This window comes from Pan troglodytes, chromosome 9, assembly GCF_028858775.2.
Source record: "Pan troglodytes isolate AG18354 chromosome 9, NHGRI_mPanTro3-v2.0_pri, whole genome shotgun sequence".
NCBI lineage: Eukaryota > Metazoa > Chordata > Mammalia > Primates > Hominidae > Pan > Pan troglodytes.
Window position 1 is genome coordinate 18,775,070 of NC_072407.2, and position 12,115 is coordinate 18,787,184.

The window sequence follows — 12,115 nt, forward strand, 5'->3', positions numbered from 1 at the left end:
GACCCTTGGTGGGCAGCGCCTAAACACAGAGGCAACTGCAGATTTCTGGCTGGGGTCACTCTGAAGGACTCTCTTCTGTCTTTTCTGGTTGTGGTTCCTGATCCCTACATGTGGAGCAGCTCAGGGCGAACTCACATGTGTTTCAGGCAACTTAAATCTTCTTTTCTTACACTAAATTTTTCCCTTACTCTACTCAACTGGCTAAGGACAAAAGAAACCCACCTAGCCTCCAGTTCCTATCACTACAGTTCACGGAATGGAGCAAAGTCCACTTTGCTCCATCACTCTAGTGGAACAGGAAGCATGCTGTTCCACTAGAGTGGGACCAAATGCTCCTCCTTTGCTCCATCACTGTAGTGGACCAGGAAGCATGGGAAAAGATGGCCTTATCAAATTTTAAGGATTCTGAAAGTCAGGGATTATACCTAGGAACCAAAGGGAAGCTCATAGTAGTAGGCAATTGCCTCTGGAGGGAAAACATGCAAAGCGGCACTGGTGCCCACATAACGTCAGAGACGTCTGATACTCTTAAGACTGGACCCCAAAGAGGGATGCCCCAGGGGATCCTTTGGACCTCAACCTCTCTGAAGGGAACACCCTTGGCAGAGGTCCTAAGGCCTAGTACTAAGCCCTCCTTAGAATTTTATCTCACAGTTGCAATACTGTTTGGCCCCAGTTTTGTTTGGAATCAAGTGTGCTGTTGAATGGGAAAGTGAGATGGAGTTGCATGTATCCAGGCTTTGATGCTGCTGTTCCAAGCAGGGTCAGGCCTGGTTATATGTGATGTTCTCCTTTGGTGCTGTTTGGCCCCAGTGTTTTTTGGAGTCTGGGGAGGTTTGACCTTTAAAAATTAAACTGCCATGGAAACTGCTTTACCTGAAATTTTGGTTCACTGCCTTCATTGGATTAACTACTGGGGCAAACAAAAGTAAAACCGGCAAGTTTGTATTGCTGTCTCATGGCTAGAGTTCCAAGGTAAAAGCTATTGAATCTTCATTTGTATGTGTATATACATGTCTAGATGTGTTTATTTGTATGTACACTTATTGTTATACATTCTGTCTACAAAATTGACATACACGTAAAAGAGTACTCATAAGTTAAATAAGTCTAAGTACTTTTCAAGTTCATGTGACTTAAGTATAACTTTACTAAACAAGCTGGTTTTAAAATGATTGGTAAAATAAAAATAGAAATGACTTCAAAAAAAAAAAAAAGGAATGGACATTTTTACTGTTGGGTCTTCCAATCCATGGACATGATGTATCTCTTTATTTACTTAGGTCTTCTTTGATTTTATTCATCAGTGTTTCGTAATTTTTAGCATATAAACCCTGTTGACTTTTTGTTTGATTTACATGTAAGTACAGATCCTCCTCAACTTATGATGATGGGGTTATGTATCCAGATAAACCCATCGTAAGTTGAAAATATTGTAAGCCAAAAACATATTTTTGGCTTACAATATTCTCACCAGTCAAAACCAGACTTTCAATTTATGGTATTTTCACCAGTGAAAAGCACACTTTTGACTTAATATTTTCAAACCAGTGAAAAGCACATTTTTGACTTAATATTTTTATCAGTTGAAAGCACACTTTCAAATTGTGATATTTTCAACTTATAGTGCATTTATCTAGACATAACCTCATTGTAAGTCGAGGAGCATACTGAATATATATTGCTTTTGTACCACTGTGATACGGTTTGGCTGTGTTCCCACCCAAATCTCATCTTGAATGGTGGCTCCCACAATTCCCATGTGTCATTACTTCCAGTGGGAAGTAATTGAATCGTGGGGGAGGGTCTTTCCTGTGCTGTTCTCGTGATAGTGAATAAGTCTCATGAGATCTGATGGTTTTGTAAGGGAGAGTTTCCCTGTACAAATTCTCTCTTGCCATGAGTGTGAGGACTTCCCTGCCATGTGGAACTGTGAGTCAATTAAACCTCTTTCGTTTATAAATTACCCAGTCTCAGGTATGTCTTTATTAGCAGCGTGAGAACAGACTAATATACATTGTAAAGCTGAAAAATTGTAAGTTGTACCATCATAGGTTGAGGACTGTCTGTATTTATTTCTTAGAGCTGTTGTAAATGGTATTTAAAAAGAATTGGTTTCCAGTTGCTCTTTGCTAGTATATAGAAATACAATTGAGTTTTTTGTGTTGGCTTTGTATTCTGTGATGTTGCTGAATTCACTTATTAGTTCTAGAAGCATTTTTCATAGATTTCTTGAGATTTTTCTATGTACAGTTGACCCTTGAATAATGCGGCAAGGTGGAAGTTAGGGGTGCTGACCCCTGAAGCAGTTGAAAATCTACAAATAACTTTTGACTCCCCCAAACCTAACTACTGATAGCCTGCTGTTGACTGGAAGCCTTACCATCAACATAAACAGTCAATTAGCACATATTTTTATGTTATAGATGTTATATACTATATTCTTACAATAAAGTAAGCTAGAGAAAAGAAAATGTTATTAAGAGAATCACAAGGAAGAGAAAATATGTTTACTGTTTAATTCATGGAAGTGGATTATCATAAAGGTCTTCATCCTCACTGTCTTCACATTGAGTAGGTTGGGGAGGCGGAGGAAGAGGAACAGTTAGTCTGTCTCAGGGGTGGCAGAGGCAGAGGAAAATCCACATATAAGTGGACCTGTGCAGTTCAAACCTGTGTTCAAGGGTCGACTGTAAATGATAACGTTGTCTGTCAATAGGACAGTTTGATTTCTTTCTTTCTAATCTGTATACTTTTTGTTATTTTCCTGCTTTATTGTACTGGCTAGGACTTCCAGTACCATGATGAATAAGAGAGATGTGATATTATATTTTTTCCTTGGTTCCAATCTAGGAAACCATTAAATATGATGTGGGCTGTAGCTTTTGTTTAGATGCCCTTTATTATGTTGGGGAGGTTCCTTTCAGTTCTTAGTTTGCTGAGAGTTTTTATCATGAATGAATGTTGAATGCTGTCAAATGCCTTTTTTTGCATCAATATGATCATGTGGGTTTGTTTTTAAACTGTTAATATGATGGATTATATTGGTCGATTTAAAAAATATTGAACAGCTTTGCATTCCTAGTATAAATCCCACTTGATTGTGATATATTCTTATACATTGCTGGATTTGATTTGTTGATATTTTATAAAGGATTTTTGTTGTTGCTATGTTCATGAGGGACATAGGCCTGTAGTTTTTTTTTTTTTTTTTTTTAATACCTTTTTTGGTATTGGGGTAATGGTGACTCTCAAAACGAATTGGGAAGTTTTCCCTCCTCTATTTTCAGAAATGAGTGTATAGACCTGGTTTTATTTCTTCTTTTTTAAATATTTTTCTTTTATTGATACATAGTATTGATTTTGTTTTTTTTTGAGACGGAGTTTGGCTCTTGTTGTCCAGGCTGGAGTGCAATGGCATGATCTCAGCTCACCACAACCTCCGCCTCCCAGGTTCAAGTGATTCTCCTGCCTCAGCCTCCCAAGTAGCTGGGATTACAGGCATGCGCCACAACGCCTGGCTGATTTTTTTTCTGTTTTTAGTAGAGACAGGGTTTCTCCATGTTGATCAGGCTGATCTTGAACTCCTGACCTCAGGTGATCCGCCCACCTTGGCCTCCCAGAGTGCTGGGATTACAGGCGTGAGCCACCGTGCCCGGCCTGATTTTTTTCTTTTAATGTTGGGTTGAATTTGCTAGTGAAACCATCTGGGTCTAAATTTTTTTTTTCTTTTTGTTTTTTTGGAAAGCTTTAAACTATGTGTTGAACTTAGTTATAGAATTACTCAGAATATCTGTCTCATCATTGGTGAGCTTTGGTAGTTTGAATTTTTCAAGTAATCGATTCATTTCATCTAAGTTACTGAATTTATGTGTAAAGTGTTATTTGTAGTGTTATTTTATTATCCTTTTACTATCTATGGAGTCTATAATGATATTCCTCTTTTATTCTTGTTATTGGTAATTTATGTCTATCTTTTTTTCTTTATCAGTTTTGTTTGAGGCTTATAAATTTTTAAATCTTTTCAAAGAACGAGATTTGGTTTCATTAATTTTCTCTATTGTTTTTCTGTTATCACTCTTATTGATGGGGAACTGATCATTATTTCTTATTTTTCTGCTTGCTTTAGGTTTATTTTGTTCTTCTTTTCCTAATTTGTTAAGATAAAAGCTTAGATGATTGATTTTAGATTTTTATTCTTTTCTAATATAAGCATTAGATTCTTTGAGTTTCCCTCTAAGCACTATGCTAGCTGTGTGCCATAAATTTTGATATATTGCATTTTAGTTTTTATTTGGTTCAGACTATCTTCTAATTTCTCATTAAACTTCCTCTTTGAATGCTGGCTTATTTAGAAGTTATTTAATTTCTAGTGTTTGGAGTATTTCTGCCATCTTTTTGTTACCTATTTCTGGTTCAATTTCATTATGATCAGAGAACATACTTTGTATGATTTCAATTCTCTGCATATATTTGATGTCTAGATATGAGATTTTATCTGTGGTACTTATCCTGGATAGATTTACTAGGTTGTAGATTATGTTAGTCTTCAGTTTTGCTGGAAAATGCCAAATTGTTTTTCAAAGTTTGAAAGTATCAGGGGAACCCACCCCCCGTATTTCAACGTAGGTTCTTTCTATTTTCCGTAAGTGTCGGCCAGTTGAGAAATAAAGAGAAAGTACAAAGAGAGGAATTTTACAGCTGGGCCTCTGGGGGTGACATCACATATCGGTAGGACTGTGATGCCTACCTGAGCCTTAAAGCCAGCAGGTTGTATTAAGATTTCAAAAGGGGAGGGGGTACAAGAACAGGGAGTAGGTCACAAGATCACATGCTTCAAAGGGCAAAAAGGAGAACAAAGATCACATGCTTCTGAGGAAACAGTACAAGGGCAAATTCAGAACTACTGATTAGGGTCTTTGTTCAGCTGTGCACATATTATCTTGATAAACATCTTAAACAACAGAAAACAGGGTTGAAGAGCAGAGAACTGGTCTGACCTCAAATTCACCAGGGTGGGGTTTTTCCCCACCCTAGTAAGCCTGAGGGTACTGTAGGGAACCAGGGCATATTTCAGTCCTTATCTCAACTGCATAAGACACTTCCAGAGCAGCGTTTATAGACCTCCCCCCAGGGATGCATTCCTTTCCCAGGGTCTTCATTATTAATATTCCTTGCTAGGAAAATAATTTAGTGATATCTTCCCTACTTGCACATCTGTTTATAGGCTCTCTGCAAGAAGAAAAATATGGCTCTATTCTGCCTGAACTTCAGGCAGTCAGACCTTATGGTTGTCTTCCCTTGTTCCCTAAAATTGCTGTTACTCTGTTTTTTTTTTCAAGGTGCACTGATTTCATACTGTTCAAACACACATGTTTTATAATCAATTTGTACAGTTAACACAATAGTGGTCCTGAGGTGACGTACATCCTCAGCTTACGAAGATGACAGGATTAAGAGGTTAAAGTAAGACAGGCGTAAGAAATTATAAAAGTATTAATTTTGGGAACTGATAAATGTCCATATTAAAATGAAATCTTCACAATTTATGTTCAGAGATTGCAGTAAAGACAGGTGTAAGAAATTATTAAAGTATTAATTTTGGGAACTGATATATGTCCATATTAAAATGAAATCTTCACAATTTATGTTCCTCTGCCACAGCTCCAGCCGGTCCCTCCGTTCAGGGTCCCTGACTTCCCGCAACATGAAAGTAGTTGTACGAATCTATTGCACCACTCCTCCTGCCCCAGAATGGGATATGAATGTTCTATATCCTCCCTAAACCTACTATGTATTTGATTTATTCATTATTCTAGTCTTGGAAGACAATCACTAAGGGAACATTTTTCTCATCTTTTTTTTTTTTTTTTTTTAAGACAGAGTCTTGCTCTGTTACCTGGGCTGGAGTGCAGTGGCACAATCTCGGCTTCCTGAAACCTCCATCTCCTGGGTTCAAGCGCTTTTTCTCCCTCAGCTTCCCAAGTAGCTGGGATTACAGACGTGCACCACCATGCCTGGCTAATTTTTGTGTTTTTAGTAGAGACAGCGTTTCACCATGTTGGCCAGGCTGGTCTTGAACTCCTGACCTCAGGTGATCCAAGCGCCTTGACCTCCCAAAGTGCTAGGATTACAGGCATGAGCCACTGCAGCTGGCCTCATCTTTCGTGAGTTAAGTTTTATATCATCCTTGATAATTTAGGGTATCACAGTAAGCATACTGAAGTTGAAAACTCAAGTAGGGTTTGGTTATCATTCCAAATGACTTGAAGTTTCTCATTGGTCATGGAGTTTTGGCTGTGAAACAGGACCTGGGGCTGCCTCTAGCCAGAGTGATTCTACCTATGCCACAGGTGGACAGGTAAGCCCTTTTATGGTTGCTGAAATAAGTCCATATCCTAGAGATGAGATTAGATTTTCACCAATATCTACTTCCAGTCTTCATGCTTTAAATGTTGAAGTTCTTCAGTTTTGTACAGGTAAAAGAAATTCTTCACCTAATTCTAAGTTTTTACCTAACTTCTTCAACCAGTCTTTTCATTGCCTGATAGAATTCTGCCTGGGTTTTAAATTCTTTTAAATTTAAAAATTTTTTTACATTCTTCCTATCTGACAAAGACACAAGTCTTCCATTCGAATTCTACAAATCTCTTATACCTTTATCTGAGTCTATATTTTCAACCCTTATGTGCTAATGACAAATATTTAATTCCATCCTTAAAGGATAGTTGATTGTGGGCATCTACTGTATTTCATAACCTTTGTAATACAAGTTATATAATTTTTAGTGCTTAAACTATACTTTAAAGAAAATAATAACAGTGATTAGTAGAACTTAACCTTGAATTAATTTGAGACTGTTGAAATAGTGGTCAACTTTTAAGACACAGAGGAAAGTTTTTCCTTTGGGGATAAGTTATTTTAACCTGAGACATTTTAAATGACAGGAAAACATCTAGCTTTCTTTTTTTATGAGTGATTAAAATTTAAAGAGGAAAGTAAAGACTGAATTGGCTTTATACTTACTTTAAATTTTAAACTACCTTACCATCTATTTAACTTAAAAATAAGCCACTTTTATTATTCAGTTAACAAACTGAATATCATTCTTTGTTTTTATTTTTATTTTTTTTAAAGACAGAGTCTCGCTGGGTCGCCCAGGCTGGAGTGCAGTGGCATGATCTTAGCTCACTGCAAGCTCTGCCTCCTGGGTTTGTGCCATTCTCCTGTCTCAGCATCCCTAGTATCTGGGACTACAGGTGCCCGCCACCATGGCTGGCTAATTTTTTGTATTTTTATTAGAGACAGTGTTTCACCGTGTTAACCAGGATGGTCTGGATCTCCTGACCTCGTGATCCACCTGCCTCGGCCTCCCAAAGTCCTGGGATTACAGGTGTGAGCCACCACGCCTGGCCATTCTTTTATTAAAATATTTTTTATAGTAAAAATGCAGGTGTATTATGTTATATTTATTCCTTTTGGTAATATGGTTTTATTAAACTTGACAAAAATGCCTTCCAACTATCCTTGTGTTACTCAGAAGTATGAGAATGAATTAGCCAAACAATTTGAACAAAAGTTAAGATAATAGACATTTAGAATGCTTCTTGCTAGAATGAAGTTCTGATTTGTGAAGAATATTACTTTATCAGGTAGGGAAGATATATAAAGGCAGAAAAATTATTAAATTGTGACTTCCTAAATGTCTACTTAAAAACATTTATTGTAAATTTATAATGTTATATTGAATTGATTTGAATTATTTGAATCTTAAAATATAGTGTGGGAGCTTTTTTCTAAAGTATATATTATTAAAAGCTGAGAAATATTTAAGTGGTTGAAAGCCAGTGGGAAATATGAAGCAAACTGCTAATGCAACTGGGGAGACAATAGAACTATGTTTATTTAATATTAAGCATTAAACTTATGAAGATTTTACTGGAAATTTGATTGGTTTTTCTCTCACCCAAGGGTATTTTAAGCCCATTTTATGCATTATACCTGGGCTGTAGCAAGAGCAGATGGCAAGTTCCCAGGGGAACTTTCCAACTGACCCATAATTTGAGATAAGATGATAGTTTACAGAGCTACAAAAATAGTCTTGGGGTTTGCCACTGTTTTTGTTTTAGTTGCCTATCAGATCTTTTGTCACCTTTTCTGTCACAGATCATATGGATGACATACAGTTCTGTTTATTTGTCAATATCTAATTGATTAGCATAAAGTTATAAGATTATAATTCAAGAGGTGAAATGGATGCTAATTGGAACTCCTATTAGGAATTTGCTCATCAACATACAATTTCTTTTTTTGAATAATCAAAATATATACTTTTCATTATATAGATTCAGAAAGGTTCTGAAAACAGAGGAGATATTTTCTTTTAAAGCTGCACTCAATTTTATTTCTGTGATACTCAGGTGAAAGTATGTAGTTTCCCTTTTCATTCAATTTTATTAAAATTGAATTAAAATTTTCTTTCTTTCTTTCTTTCTTTCTCTCTCTCTCTCTCTCTCTCTCTCCCTCCCCCTCTCCCTCCCTCCCTCCCTCTCTCTCTCTCTCTCTCTCTCTCTCCCTCCCTCTTCTCTTTCTCGGAGAGAACATGAGTATTTTCAGGAAATTAGAGATTTGAATTTGAAATATTTTTTGTATATCAAGAAATCCATCAATCTTTGTTTAATTATGGAATCTTCAGAACATCAGAGTTGCATGTTTTTAAGCTTAGAGAAAAATGGACACACTGAATCTTAGCAACTGAAAGCAAATAGACATACGTCAGTATCTGTGTATAGTGCTGACACTTATGTCAGCACTTTGTCCTATTTGCTTGGGAACTCTTGTTTAGTAGTGTGTTTACAATGAGGCCTTTCAGTGGAGAGGGCTACATGACTGAATGTGTGTGTACTCTGTATTGTCTGAGTACATTCTATGTGTAAACTTTAAGATATGTTTATAGACATATTTGTTATTGACATTTAGTCTTGTATTTTATTTCTCAGAAGTATTTTATTTGTTCATTTTTGATAACTAGCACTCAGCCATTCACTTTTTATTTCTAATTTTGGTGTCTTTGTGTAGGTCACTGAGTGTGATTCCAGATAAGTTATTACAGCTAGATCTATGCGGCTCATCAGCCACATATTTGGGTTTTTTTTTTGTTGTTGTTGTTTGTTTGTTTTGAGACAGTCTTCTCTGTCACCTAGGCTGCAGTGCAGTGGCATGATCTTGGCTCACTGCAACCTCTGCCTCCTGGGTTCACGCGATTCTTCTGCCTTAGCCTCCCCAATAGCTGAGATTATAGGCGCCCACCACCATGCCTGGCTAATTTTTGTGTTTTTAGTAGAGGTGAAGTTTCGCCATGCTGGCCAGGCTGGTCTCGAACTCCTGACCTCAGGTGATCCACCCTCCTCGGCCTCCCAAAGTGCTGGGATTACAGGCCTGAACCACTGTATGCGTCCCACATATTTGTTTTAGAGAGGGAAGTTCGTGCAATTAAAGGTGGAATAATCTGGATTTGTCATAAGTCCTATGATTTCATTGTGCTTTAGTTTTCTGAACAGATACGATGAAAATTATCTACTAAGAGTTTAAAATATATCGATGAGGGTTAAAATAAAGTTCAAAGTACTCCCAAGTATTATGGGAATTTGTCTGTTTCTTGGGAAGCAGGGTAGACGTTATCTAGGTGGAAAAGATGAGTGGGCAATTTGAAATGTTAGACTAGGAGCTTGGAAAGAGAGAATAAGGCTAGAGTTATACTCTAGAAGTTACTCAGTATATTTTATTGAAGGCCTAATATATGTCCTTTAAGATTGAAGCCCTGGAATTCATGCAGACCACAAGACTAGCATCTCCTTTGCTTATGGAATTGATAGTCTAGTTACTAGATTCTAGAGGGAGGATTATTTGCTTCGAAGGTCATAGGTGAAGCTTGGGAATGGATGAGACTGAAAAAAAAGAGTGTAGATATGATTAAAACATTTAAGGACACAGTGACGTTGGGAAATACATTATGTAGGTTTTTAGGAGAAAGACAAGGACTGTGGGGGAAGTACCTATGTTTGGTGATTGGCATGATGAAGAGTCAGTGAAGAAAAGAGGTTCAGAGTGTCAGGGATTTGGGGGATTTATCATTAAGCTAATTAAATTTAAGCTCCAGGTTTGTCGCTTACATAAAATCCTTTCAAGTCTGTGGGAGGAAGGTTTTCACATGGGCATATGTTTCTGTAGGATTTCCAAAAGTAAGGCATTTCGATATTGCCATTTCTTTCATTCTGACTTACCCTCATGTCGTATGGCATTAGAGTGGCTGCAGGCATTTTTGGGATCCAGCTAAGGGGAAGTTGAATAGGATTTACATTTAGTTTGGGAGGCATATATTTATGTGGTCATGTCACTTCTGAATATAGACTAGCTGTTCTGGTATAGGAAGGATATCAAGGAATACTGTTGTTACTCACTGTGTTAACACTTAGTGTTATGACACAAAGATGGAAGGCTAGAGATCACCTGGTGATATGGACGTGTCCTATAATGCATCACATTAGAAATATGTGGTAGGATAAGAGAAACAAAATTTGAAATACACGGGGCCAGAAGCTAGTCTGGGAAAAATTCTTCCAAATCGAATGGTTTATAAATGAAAGAAAATACATGAGTTTCTCTAAATTTGACAATACTAAAAGTTTATGACATTACCAGTAGTAGTTTTTGAACAGTTTGTGAAGACTATTTTGTAAAATATAAATCACAATTTAGTCTTTCGAAAATTAAAAAGATATTTATAGAAAACCTTACATGTAATTGCCATATGAAGAGGTGATAACAAAAGTTATGCAAAAAATATGTAGAAGTATACTAGAAGTGTGTCAGGGAGTTTATTGATAACATTATTGTTATTTTTTCTGGATTCTTGTGATGTTTATGATGCTGTGACTTTTTTTTCTCATTCTAAGTAAGTATTCACCTTTGTACCTAATTTTGTATTTGTAATTTTGCTTCCTTTTTTTTTTTTTTTAAAGAAGGCCCCCTAAATTCTAGAAGGTTCAGGCCCAACAATACCTGGGAGGCACAGAATCATGGAAGTTAAGAGGAGACAAATCACGGATGGAGAATATGTACTGTTTTAAATGATGCATTGGGGTAGCTAAGGAAGGCAGTTGCATTTGGCGATTCAGGGATTATTGATAATCTTCACTAATGAGTATGAATTTGGGAGTGGGAAGTGGAGGTTGTGTACTTTTTAAAGAAAGTGACAGTGGAGTCCAAGAACAGTAGCTTTTGAGGAAAGCAAGGTCCAGGGAAGTTTTTTTGTATGTGTGCATGCTTCAAAGGTAGGTGGACATCTAAATACGTTAAAGGAAGGGAAAACATGCTAATAGCACAGAAGGAAAAATTAAAGGCAATAGCAAGAGAGGTTAAAGCAGTGTAGAAATAGTGACGAGAGCAGGGAGGAAAAAGGAAATGAGATCAAGACATAGGAGTGTTCTAAATAGTAGAATTCAGTAAAGTTGATTTAATTGTTACTGTATTAGCACTGTGCTAGTGCTGAGTGCAATAATTGATTTTCATAATGCTGTAATTTTTCTGCAAATCAACATTTTATGCTTAGTTCATTAAGATTTATTATACAATTTATAAAGACTTACAATCACATAATTTATAAAGATTTTCATTTGGATGTTTAAAATGAAATGTTTCATGACATAGTTGGAAGATAATTATCTTAATTATCTAATTAGTTGAATATGTTAAAATTAATCTTCCAGAATTTTTTGACTTATTAAGTGATTGCCCCAAATCAGCTTAGAGATATTATCAAGTATTTTGCTAGTAAGTTATGTAAGCTAATTAATAGAAAATACATGAAATAATCTTATTTTCTCTTAGTTTTATAGATGGTATGGAAAAAGGTACAGAATTGAGTGTCAGGTAGGATATTTATTATTATTTTTTCCATTTCACTCATCAAAATGTATTGAGTGTTTATTATATGCCAGGAGCAGGTCTAGGTGCTGGAGATAGAGCAGTGAACAACACAAAATTTCTGCCTTCATGGAATTTACATTTTAGTGGAAGAGACAGAATATAAGCAAATAAGCATGTACGTATATAT

The 12,115-nt window shown here is 36.4% G+C and overlaps 1 protein-coding gene across 5 annotated transcripts in view; it reads left to right on the forward strand.

Annotated features, from left to right (window-relative positions):
- PDE3B (phosphodiesterase 3B) overlaps positions 1 to 12,115 on the forward strand; it is a 221,207-nt gene that overhangs the window by 35,922 nt on the left and 173,170 nt on the right. The window lies entirely within an intron of this gene.